General features: G+C 49.9%; 1 protein-coding gene across 1 annotated transcript in view; it reads left to right on the top strand.

The window, feature by feature from the left end:
• The window catches only part of LOC147668844 (ras-related protein Rab-22A-like), a 156,336-nt gene that overhangs the window by 120,748 nt on the left and 23,152 nt on the right, over positions 1-12,436 (top strand). The window lies entirely within an intron of this gene.

The raw sequence follows: 12,436 nt of genomic DNA, 5'->3' as shown, positions 1-12,436 counted from the left end.
CCATTTCAGTTTTTAGGGCTCGCCTGCTGATGCGCTTGCGCATAGCTGGCGAAGCTCTATAGTGGCTTATCCAGAGTTTAACCACTGGCGATTCCATGCAGTGCATGTGCTTTTTAGGTCATTGCGCAGGCGCAAGCCCTATAAAGCGCGTGCACAATGCCACCAGCCGTCTGCCTGCCTACCTCGCATTACTACATCAAAGGCAGCCCAGCCTCCCTCCCACAAGCTTCTCAGCGTGCGCTCTGCATTTCTCCTCCCAGTGCCGGCCGTACTTTCAGTTTCACGGCCGCCAGGCCGTGTCTCCTTTTTATGCTCTCATCGAAAATATCCAAACGTTAACATGAATAGAGAGTTTGAAATGTCCAAGTCTACTCACAAGGGCTTCGCCAGTTCGCGCCCAAGAGTCTTGATTTAGTAGAATTTAGTAACATTTATTTTTTTAGTTTCAGCGCATTTTCACACGTGCATTCGCATTCCTTGTTTTCCTTTCATTGTGCCTGTGCTTGGCAATGTTAGCAGCAGACCGTGAACTGCTCGCACCCACCCTCTTGTCTTATTCCAGAGCTCCAAGCAGATGAGGACAGCGAATGCCTCTTATTGTGTTTTACATCAAAGGCTGACGGGAGTTCTGACAGTCCGCATGTCCGTCTTGTTCTATTTCTTATTTCACCCGGCCGTCTCTCCAGGGCAGAAGACGCTGCCTCAGAGCCCTGCCAGGGCTGCAGCTGCTCGACATGGTGTGCCCGTGCAGACTCAACCCACCATACCCCGAGCTCTGGCTCTTCTTCCCCTCCCTCTCTTCCCCTCTCTCCTTTTCCCTCTCTCCATTTCCTTCTCTCCCTTTCCTTCACTTCCCTCTCTCCCTTTCCCTCTCTTCCCTCACCTCTCTCCCCGTCTCAGTCTCTCTCTCCCCCGCTCTCTCCCCCTCTCTCTCTCTCCTCTCTCCCCCCTCCCCCTCTCTCTCCTCTCTCCATCTCTTTACCCTCTCTCTCCTCCTTTTTTTACCTCTCCCCATCTCCCACTCAGCACCACGACAGCATCACTCAGCACCACCACAGCATCACTCAGCACCACCACAGCACCACCACAGCACCACCACAGCATCACTCAGCACCATTCAGCACCACCACACCACCACTCAGCACCACCACAGCACCACCACAGCACCACTCGGCACCACTACAGCATCACTCAGCACCACCACAGCACCACTCGGCACCACTCGGCACCACCCCAGCACCACTCGGCACCACCCCAGCACCACTCGCCACCACCCCAGCACCACTCGCCACCACCCCAGCACCACTCGCCACCACCCCAGCACCACTCGCCACCACCCCAGCACCACTCGCCACCACCCCAGCACCACTCGCCACCACCCCAGCACCACTCGCCACCACCCCAGCACCACTCGCCACCACCCCAGCACCACTCGCCACCACCCCGGCACCACTCGCCACCACCCCGGCACCTTGGCACCACCTTGGCACCACCCCGGCACCACTCGGCACCACCCCGGCACCACTCGGCACCACCCCGGCACCACCCCGGCACCACTCGGCACCACCCCGGCACCACTCGGCACCACCCCGGCACCACCCCGGCACCACTCGGCACCACCCCGGCACCACTCGGCACCACCCCGGCACCACTCTGGCACCACCCCGGCACCACTCTGGCACCACTCCGGCACCACCCCAGCACCACTCGGCACCACCCCAGCACCACTCGGCACCACCCCAGCACCACCCCAGCACCACCTTAGCACCACCCCGGCACCACTCGGCACCACCCCGGCACCACTCGGCACCACCCCGGCACCACCCCAGCACCACTCGGCACCACCCCAGCACCACTCGGCACCACCCCAGCACCACTCGGCACCACCCCAGCACCACTCGGCACCACCCCAGCACCACTCGGCACCACCCCAGCACCACTCGGCACCACCCCGGCACCACTCGGCACCACCCCAGCACCACTCGGCACCACCCCAGCACCACTCGGCACCACCCCAGCACCACTCGGCACCACCCCAGCACCACTCGGCACCACCCCAGCACCACCTTAGCACCACTCGGCACCACCCCAGCACCACTCGGCACCACCCCAGCACCACTCGGCACCACCCCAGCACCACTCGGCACCACCCCAGCACCACTCGGCACCACCCCAGCACCACTCGGCACCACCCCAGCACCACTCGGCACCACCCCAGCACCACTCGGCACCACCCCAGCACCACTCGGCACCACCCCAGCACCACCCCAGCACCACCCCAGCACCACCCGGCACCACCTTAGCACCACTCGGCACCACCTTAGCACCACCTTAGCGCCACTCGGCACCACCCCAGCGCCACTCGGCGCCACCCCAGCGCCACTCGGCGCCACCCCAGCGCCACTCGGCGCCACCCCAGCGCCACTCGGCGCCACCCCAGCGCCACTCGGCGCCACCCCAGCGTCACTCGGCGCCACCCCAGCGTCACTCGGCGCCACCCCAGCGTCACTCGGCGCCACCCCAGCGCCACTCGGCGCCACCCCAGCGCCACTCGGCGCCACCCCAGCGTCACTCGGCGCCACCCCAGCGTCACTCGGCGCCACCCCAGCGTCACTCGGCGCCACCCCAGCGTCACTCGGCGCCACCCCAGCGTCACTCGGCGCCACCCCAGCGTCACTCGGCGCCACCCCAGCGTCACTCGGCGCCACCCCAGCGTCACTCGGCGCCACCCCAGCGTCACTCGGCGCCACCCCAGCGTCACTCGGCGCCACCACAGCATCACCGGTTCAAATATGTTCTTTCAATGTTTCAAGCTGTTTTCAAGCTTTATTACAAATCACAAAAAGATGTTAATATTTCACTTCTGTTGGATTTTCGTCACAATAAAAAACACTTAACATAATCTTCCCAAAAGTTATTTACAAAAGTTTAAGCTATTGCCATTACAAATTACATACATTATTTAAGTATTAATTATTTAAAAAAATTAAAAGCCATTGTTATTTGTAATATCAATACATCTAAGTCCCGTAAATATAAAACATGTTGCATTACAAATGCTGTAGGTGTCACGTTTGCGAAAGTTATAACTATTGGCATTGTAAATGACAAAGCTATTAATTTAGCTATTTTAAAAAATAACACATAAATAATAAAAATTTCATTTATAAGACCAATAGCTCAAACTTTCCTAATGCGCGCCCTATTGCATTTCCAATGCTTGTTTTATTGAGCATTCCAAAGAAGTACATATGCTGCTACTCCCTCTGCTTTCATGCTGAAGAGTGTGCTTGTGTGCATTCTGTGCTCTCCAAACCTCACTTGCTTGAGACTACCCCCAACCTCTCTGCCATTGTCCGTGAGGGCTGCCGTTTGCAATGCAATAGGTCTTGCGTAATTCCTAATGCATTGCAAATGCTTGATTTTTTTAATATTCTCAATTAATGGAAATGGTTTCCTCTGTTCTAAGGTTGAAGCTATTGGCTTTCCCAATGCTGCCATATTATGAAAGCATCTAGCATTGGTAGTGCCAGATTCAACACCTCAAGGCATGGAAAAAGCAAAATTAGTTGGTTTTGTCAGGCCATGTGTGTCTTTTTCTAAGATCCGTATTCTTATGTCTGGCATGTCCTCTTTAAGCTGTGAGATTAGTTACCCATATGTTTCCTACTATACATCCCATGGTGTTCTGATGCACCCCTAGATTATACCTTTTTCCTCAGTTGATTGATTGATTGACAACCTACTGCAAACTAGGGTGGATGGTGATTCTATGTCAGGACCCAGCTTCCATTGAAACAACTTCAGAAAAACTACAATTGCCATGAATCACCAGGAATTAGGTTAACAGCAAAAACAGGCAAGTCCTTGTAGACCGTTCAGCCACATCCAATCATAAGACCGCTCCTCCTATGTAACTCCTTGTCTGTCCTTAGCCTCTAACTTCACTGATAAAGCGAAGTTCCTTTTTTGTCGCTGTTCAAGGTCTGTCCAAGTGAGGCTTATGTTGTATGTGTACACTGGAAATAGTTTACTGTTTAACGTGTGTGTGCACTACAGCAGTGGCGGCTGTGGGGGATCAGGGGTGGCGAGTCAGGGGTGGGAAGGGGGGTAAATAATTTTTTTAATTAAACTTCGACCTCCTCACTGCGTCCTCCTTGTTGTGTGTCTCCACTCCTCCCTCCGGACAGAACAGGAAGCACCCAGGCTCCCCTGAGCCAATCTCTATGCTGCAATGCGCGTTGTGATTTGTTGGAACGCGTGGTTCGGTGCTCGACCGGGGGCCTGGGCATGTTCTCCACCCAGGCTGTAATGCAGCCTGGGTGTAGAACATGCTAAGTGCACATGGATGTTTGGCCGGCCTGTGATGGCCGGCCAAATATTCATGTGAACTTAAGGAGTGAAAACCATTCTTCCCCTCCCCTGCTCTGTCAGAAGAGCAGCCCCGCCCGCAGCAACAACAACAACAAATGATAACATTGAGTTATCAATTTATTTTTCCTAACACTGCTGAAAAAGCAGTGAGGTGACACTCCTCCGCTAAGGCGGAGGAGCTCCCTCTGTCCTACCGGCCGCAGGGTGCTTTGCGCTCTTTTTTGTGGCTGAAATTTATGGTGATCTCAGTGCGGCTCACACTGTGGCGGGATCTACCCTCTGCTAGGGGGCGTAGCACAGATCCGCATTAGGCTCTGTTGTTGTTGCAAAAAGAGCAATTGATGGACTTTTGCGACCCTTTGCTCTGTGCTAAGACCTGTATGTTAAAACAGTGCACTCCCAGCCACCATTTTGTGTTCACATGCCAGTGAAACCAGCCCCCCTGCCTCCCCCCCCCACACTCATCACTAACACCACACCAATCAACACCATACATAACTACATCCCATTCAGACACTCTCCCTGCTGTAATTACATCTAACAGACCACCTTTTATCACTAACAAACGTATAATCATCCTTCCATCAGTTGTCCAACAAACACCCTCCTCTCCCTTCTACCATAATAACACTAACGCACAACACACACACTGCACACCACCACACTTTGTAACTCTTGCAACACATATACTATGGATCTACATATTTATTACTTATTCTAATTTAGCATTTCCAATGCACTACCCTGTTTCTCAGCCTATACTTCGCTCAATATATCTTCTAGCCCAACCTTCTGACTCATCTCAAACTTCTTCTCCTACTCCTTCCAATGCACTACTCTATCTCTCACCCTATACATCTATCAATATATCCTCTACATCCACTCTCTCATTTGTCCCAAACCCCATACCACTACTATGATTGCCAAAATAACCCTTTTCTAGACTCTCTCCTACTCTACCACTCCTTGTATCATCTGACACCTCTTTTACTCTACCAATCCCCTAAAACAAACCTTTCTAAACGCTTTCCTCTGAGTCCTCCCCTCCAAAACTCCTTTTTACTCATCCAAAAGCCTCCTCCTATTGCGAAGACCTAAAAAAAATTATCTAACTCTTTTATCCCACCACTATCCTTTTCAATCGAAATTAACAGACTAACATGTTCACTTCTCAAATTCCATATTAAAATATACTAATATACTACCCAAATAACTAAATAACATATCTACTACTCAAATTACTTTATATATTTTTTTTGCTATACTAATTTTCAACAGTAATCCTTTATGGGTTCCAGAGTGGCGTGCTACTCACCAGAAAAGCGATTCAACACCCATCAGGGGTAACCTGTGTATATGAATGCAAATCTTTCTTCCCCTTATATCCCTCCGCTATCCTTCTCACTCCAAGTAACTGACTAATATCCACCACTAAAATTACTTCATATTTCACCATATTAATTCACTATTAATCCTTTGTAGGCTTCCTGAATAGCGTGTGTCAGCAAGCGCTATATAATACAAATCTTTGTCCTCCTCTATCCTTCTTCTATCATTCCAAATCAAAATAACTGACTAACCTATCCACCACTTGAAATGTACTTGCATGTTTCACTATACTAATTCAACTTTAATCCTCTATGGGTCCCATGGTACCGAGCTACTCACCGAAAAAGCGCTTTGACGCCTCTTTAGGGGTAGTAAGCACTTTATACATGCAATTACAATACAATATGCAAATCAGTCTTGACCCCGCCCCCAATGGGAACAGTCCAGCCCGAACTGCCAGTCCAGGTCCTCTCTGGACTGGAAACAAGCATCCTAGGTCCGGTTTCGAGGTTTCACCCCTCATCAGCCAGGATAGCTTCACTTCAGTGACATGGAGAGCATGGGACCCACGTCTTAGCATATCCATCACACTAGGGGTGCCAAATGCAAAAAGAACAATTGATGGACAGAATGCAGAACAATGTTATACATTTACCCCAGTACAGAGATCTGGGCCTAAATCCATCGTTTTCGTTTGGTTGTGGCACGCAATTTGTTTCCTGTAATATTGGGACTGGAATCACGCGCCGCATAACTGAGCTGGTCCACCAGCCTTGTCCTCACGGAGAGTTGACGCCCCGTGACTCTGGGCCTGTACAGGCGATAGCCTGCATAAAGTCCGATATGCCTGCTCAACGACCTGGTCTACAGTGTGCCTGCATTGTGATTCGCCATACAGGGTCCGTACGATTTATTTGGTCTCAGGGGCTCTCGAGGGACACGCTCCCAGGCAGGGATTAACCCCAGCTTATGTTATTGGCACCCGGGAGGGGGAGGTGTACCTGGGCAAAGACCCAAACTGATTGTGAGGCTGTGCCCACTCAAATTGGTGGCTGACACCCAGCCCATTACAATAGTGCAGTGCTCCCAGTCTGCTGTACCCACCTCTCAGTCCTAGCCTGTGTCCTTGCTGCTTTGTGGGTTAAATGCAGGGTTGCTTCCTTCTGGTCTCGCTGTTCTCCAGTGGGTTCTGCCATTGAGTCTCATGATGATATGTTTGGGGAGGGGTACCCTCTGGCTTCCCTCCCATGGGATGATGAATACTACCTGGCAGTTGATGCCTCCATATACAGGGCTGTAGAGGTGGCTATGGCACCTATGGAACAACTCCTGTCCCAGCAAATAGAGCGCGGGTATGCCAAGTTAGCGAGTTCTCCCCTCCACCACCCCTCAAGACTCAAACCCTGTTTCCAATTAAAGCCCCCGGGAGGCGGGGTGAATTCCGACGCTTTCGATAGCCTGCAGGATGATTTCTTGGCCCAGAACCAGCCCACCATTCCTCCCTGGGGTTCTACTGACCCAGATGCTTCCACCCCGCTCCTCACCCTGGTGATGATGAGGACAAAGCTGCTTCCAGGCCATGGCGCTGCGCTCCTCCGGCCCCAGGGGCGGGCTCTGACCCCATAGAAGGGGATGATGATTCGGACATGCTAGATCTGGATGAAATTGCGCACACTCGCTCTTCGGAGTGGGCCTCCTCTTCAAAGGTGGTGAAATATGTGGTGGCCAGGATCACAGCCTCTCTAGGCAAGGAAGCCCAAGGCTGAGTGCCCGCGCCCGTCTTTGGAAGGGAAGGTCGCTCTGACGCCGGAGTTGAACCGTAAGATGGCCACTTTTTTGGCTAAATCTATGAAAGATCCAAAAAAGGGGATCAATAGATAATTGTGCGAGTGTCAGGATAAACTCCTGGACGTTCTTGACCCGTTCACCAAGATCGTCGACATGGCATAGGACGCCAAGTCCTTGGGGTGCCTAGATTTCCCCAGAATTTTTTTCCGTATGGGTGCAATGTACCATTCTATTGATTGCTAATGCCAGCTGCGCTCTGTCCACTGATTATCGCCGTTCCTTGCTCATAAATATGGATTCCAAGTTGGGGGAATTAGCGGATTGAGAGGCAGGAGCCATAGCCCAGGGGGCTACTCCTTAGGGAGCCCTTTATCAAGGAATTGGGCAAATTTGTAAACTATAACATCGTTGGATAAGGCCCAGTCCTCCATTAAAAAAAAGTATTTCTATATTGGGTTTTCAGGGGGTTGGTCGAGGCAGGGGCAGTTCAGCCGGACAGGCCACCTCTCAATACCCCCACCCCACGCAAGGGGGCAAGGCTCCCAGAGAGGACAATACAAGGACCAGACCCAGTTTGCTAATTTCCACCTGAGGCTGGCGTTTACGGGTCCGTGGAGTCCAAGGATATGACCAGTCCACCAATTCCGATGAGTGTCCACCCTTCTTCCCTCATAAAGGTAAGGGGCCGGCTGGCAAATTTTATCCATGTCTGGCGGTCTATCACGTCGAATGCATGGGTCCTGCAGACTGTACAGGTGGCTCTCTCACATGGAAGCCTGGAATGGAAGGGCGCTCTTTGGCTCCACTGCCGACCTCGTTATGGAGTCCGACACCAGCAGGTTAGGCTGGGGCGCTTGATGTGGATATTTCTCGATGGGCGGTGTGTGGTCTCCGCAAGAGCAGACTTTACATATCAACTGTTTGGAGCTCTTGGCCAGGTTGTTAGTAGGCTGATGTTGGACAATGAACAATATCCAATTGTGCGTGCTCCTCAAGATGGACAAAATCTCTGCAGTGCGGTATATCAACCATCTGGGAGGCACCTGTTCAAAGGCGCCCTCGGATATAGAAACCATTTTTTGGCAGTTTTGTCTGGAGAACTAGGTCTCAGTCATTCGGAGTACCTTCCTGGACATGATAATCTGGTGGCGGACTGGCAATCGCGCCATTTGTGAGATGCCAGCCTTTGGCAGCTGAACCCAGAGGTCTTTGCCACGCTTCAGGCCTGGTGCAGTCCGTTTTCAGTGGACCTGTTTGTGTCTTGTCTTGGTCATCAGCTGCCCCAAGCGCCATGATCACCAGGGTCAAGCCCAAGTCAGGCGTCAGCAAGCGGAGGTGGTGCTGATCACCCCGATCTGGAAGTCTCAAGTGGGGTTTCCAGTTCTACTGGAACTTTCTTAGGATTCTCCAGTCCAACTCGCCCTGTTTCCGATCCTTCCACTCAGTCCAGATCTCCTCCCCCATCAATTGGTTCTGGAAGGCTCCTTGCATCTGATGGCATGGAGGAGTTCAGGCGTCTGGTTGGTGCCAGCAAGCCTTTCCAGCAAGGCTGATTAATTCTTGTCAAAGGCCTGGTCGCCATCACCAACAAACTATATTGTTCTGCTTGGACACAATGGTGATGTTGGTGTGTGTAACGGGGTTATGATCCCGGGGGCACCAAGCTAGTCCACGTTTTGAATGTTTATGCAAATTTTGCGAAGGAGGGGTTGGCATACCACTTGATTAATATTTTCCGCTATTTCTGCGGGGCGCGCCAATCTGGATAGAGCCCCGGTGGGGAGCACCCCTTTGTTCTCCACTTGCTCTGGGGGATTCAGTTCTCACTCCCCCCAGAACAAGATATTTAGCTCTCTGAGATGTCAACAAGGTGCTTAACCTTTTCCGTTCCTGGCAACCGAACATGTACTTGCTCTGCAAAGCCCTGTTGGTGAAGCTAGCCATGCTTTTATGCTTGATCTCCTGTAGGCTTGTCTAGACTGTATGGGCCCTGGACATTACTTGATTAGTATTTTCTCCTATGGGAGTCTCATTTACAGTTAGCAGAAGGACGAAGTCCAATACCGGGTCATTGATTGGCCGTCCTTTCGGATTCCCGTAAGTTTGTGTGGTTCAATGCCTCAAAGTTCATGAGGACATGTCCACAGCATTTCGACTTCTGGGGGAGAGGCAACTTCTAATTTCACTCCGGAAGCCCCAAAGGGTGGTGTCTTCCATGACCATAGCCCGCTGGGTTTGGTGGGTCATGCAGGAAGTGGGTGGGCCTGTGGATTTTTGGCACGCACTCAGTGTGAGGGGCAGTGGTCTCAAACGCACTATGAATGCGGCTGATTGGTCTCTGATTCTACCTTCAAATTGTTCTATTTTGAGCCAGTGTTGGATATGGCTCCACTTGTTGTGGGCAAGCTTTAAACTAGCATAATCCTCGCCTCTGGGTCCTGACCTGGAATGAAAAATGTCCTAGCTACTGTAACAGAAAGTTTCAATTCTATTAAGGACTCGGAGGCAAGGATTATCGCACCCATGGAGCCTTCTCACAATTCACCCACTCCATGACTAGTTGGTATTGGCATTTCCTTTCTAACTTTTTTTGGTTTATTGGTATGTTGTTTAATATAGTTAAATTATACAATTGATATACGCTGATACTTGTGGTAATAAAGTGGCCTTTTTATTATGGTTTCGGCCCATGGATACTCTGTGGTAACTGGTTCCTATTTTACAGATTCAGATTCAGGGAAGTAGGACCAGTGAGAATAGAGCTGTGGCATGATTTGCGCGTCAAAAGACTCGGGGCTCGCAGACAAGGAGTTAATAGGAGGAGCGGTCCTATGATTGGATGAGGCTGAACTGCCTTGACAGACTGGTCTGTTTTTGCTAGTAACTAAGTTCCTAGGGATACATTGGAAATGTAGTTTCTATGAAGTTGTTTAAATGGCTGTTTTTCATTAAAAACGAAGTAAGTGGAAGTATAATTCTCGTCTCCGAGGCTTGATAGAATTAAAACTTTCGTTACGGTGGCTAGGACATTTTTCATTAGTGTGCTGTTGCGGTCTCCACTCTACATTGAAGACTAATCCTGCAAAAGGATTCCGAGCTGATCAGTGCATCGCTACTGCAAGGAATCCTAAACCCCTTGGCCAGGATGACTGCAGAAATACTGAAATAGTTTCTGGCCACATATGCTTTCTCGATAAGCTGAGGAGACGACGTCTATTAACTGCTCAGCCTCTGGCTGGAAAATATTTAAATATTGACAGCCAAGAAACCGGAATAGTGCAATGTCAGCAAGTAAAACTTGTGCCTTGGCCCAAAAGAAACGCAGTGCTCATAAATCCGAGTTGTCCAGATGTCGGTGGTGGTCTGCCAAATGTTCTAATTTTCATACTGGCCGATTACTTAAGAACGTTTTCCTGTGCTAAACATGCAGCAGGCAAGACGAACTATGCATTACTGAAACTGAATGAAAGCTTGCTGGTATTATGTGGTATACACCCCTTCCTGTGTATTTTCACCTTTCAGATTAGCCTGTTACACATTGTAGAGGTACTGGTTTCTCTTGCCTGGTCAACTTGAAGTCACCTTGAAGAAGAAAAGCCCCTTGAGCATCTTAGTGTTTCTGCCCTTGTAAAGGTGATGTGAGGCCGAAGAAAAGTGGTTAAGTGTGAAAAAGGTCACGGAGATGTACGATAACATTGGTCCTTTGTACAGGAAACCTTGCTGCCTTTAACTGCCACGTTTAGTATTGCCCATTCTCTGCACCTGGTAAAAATCGGGCTCTCCAGGCGGCACCCCTACATCCCTTACAAATCCTACCTCGAATAGTATTTAAATGTGTAGGCCTGTGAAAATGTTAAACTTATCAACCCTTCTGTTGGGATGGTTGTTACGAAATCAAAAGCCAAAAGGAACCCCCTCTTCAAAAAAGGTTGAATCTACCTCCTGCTTTCAAATATCAATAGGACTGCTCGAGAAGGCTGTCCTTTTCACCCACCTGTCTCATGCCCTTCCTCTCAGTTGTGACCAGATGGTCTAGAAGTGTAACATAGCTACTAATGCCACGTATTCCCTGTCCAGTCAGGTCCGTTCCTAGCATAAGTGGAACGGCTACTGTAACTTCTCAAGACTACAGCAGCCGGCCTTACCACACAATAACTGACTAAACTTAAGCCTGGGTCAAGCGGGTATGTCCAAAAGCCCATTTTATTTACATTTCAACTTCTTTAGTGCCCTGCGCAAGAAAACCGGATTAGCCAGGATACTTCACTCCAGTCTGGATAAAAGTAAGCAAAACCGTCATAATAGCAGTGCACAGTGGTTTATGGTCCCAGCTCCAGGCAATGATTTTCTACGCTATTTGGAAACCTGTTTTAGTTTTCTACGACATTTATCTGATTCCATAGCATTGCTAGTCTTGGTGTTGAATCCGTGTTTATACGTGGTCTCAGAGCAGCTTATGGCATAGATCATCATGGCTGATCCAGGTTATTCACCCCAAGATCATCACCACCTTCAGTCTTAACGTAGTTATCAATCTGAATGTGTTATGTTTCTTCTCGTTGAAGTTTTCTTAGGGGCGTCTCTTCGGTCTGTTCTCTAGTTCATCAATAATTTCGGCTCAGAGTCTACAGGCTACCTGCTGGAGCCATGTTGCAGTCTGTTCTACCTTTCAAGTCAGTCCTTTGCACTTTCAGGATCCATTTTAATTCAGTTCTTATGGGTATTTTCAGTCGGAGTTTTCAACAAAATAGCTTATTTTGTTAGAGGCTAAAGAAAGAGTGACAACTCTGTATCTATCCACTTAAGTAGCTCTGCCTCCTACTTACTGTTCGTTATCTGGATTTGTGTGTGATACTTACTCTGCATGTTTTTCTAAAGATATAGTTGACTTTGTTGTTCCTCATTGCTGAAGTATTGGTATTACAAAATGGTGAGACTGACTAGC

The sequence above is a fragment of the Lissotriton vulgaris genome, unplaced genomic scaffold, assembly GCF_964263255.1.
Source record: "Lissotriton vulgaris unplaced genomic scaffold, aLisVul1.2 SCAFFOLD_271, whole genome shotgun sequence".
In the NCBI taxonomy this organism is placed as follows: Eukaryota; Metazoa; Chordata; class Amphibia; order Caudata; family Salamandridae; genus Lissotriton; species Lissotriton vulgaris.
This window is presented reverse-complemented; position numbering and strand designations above follow the sequence as displayed.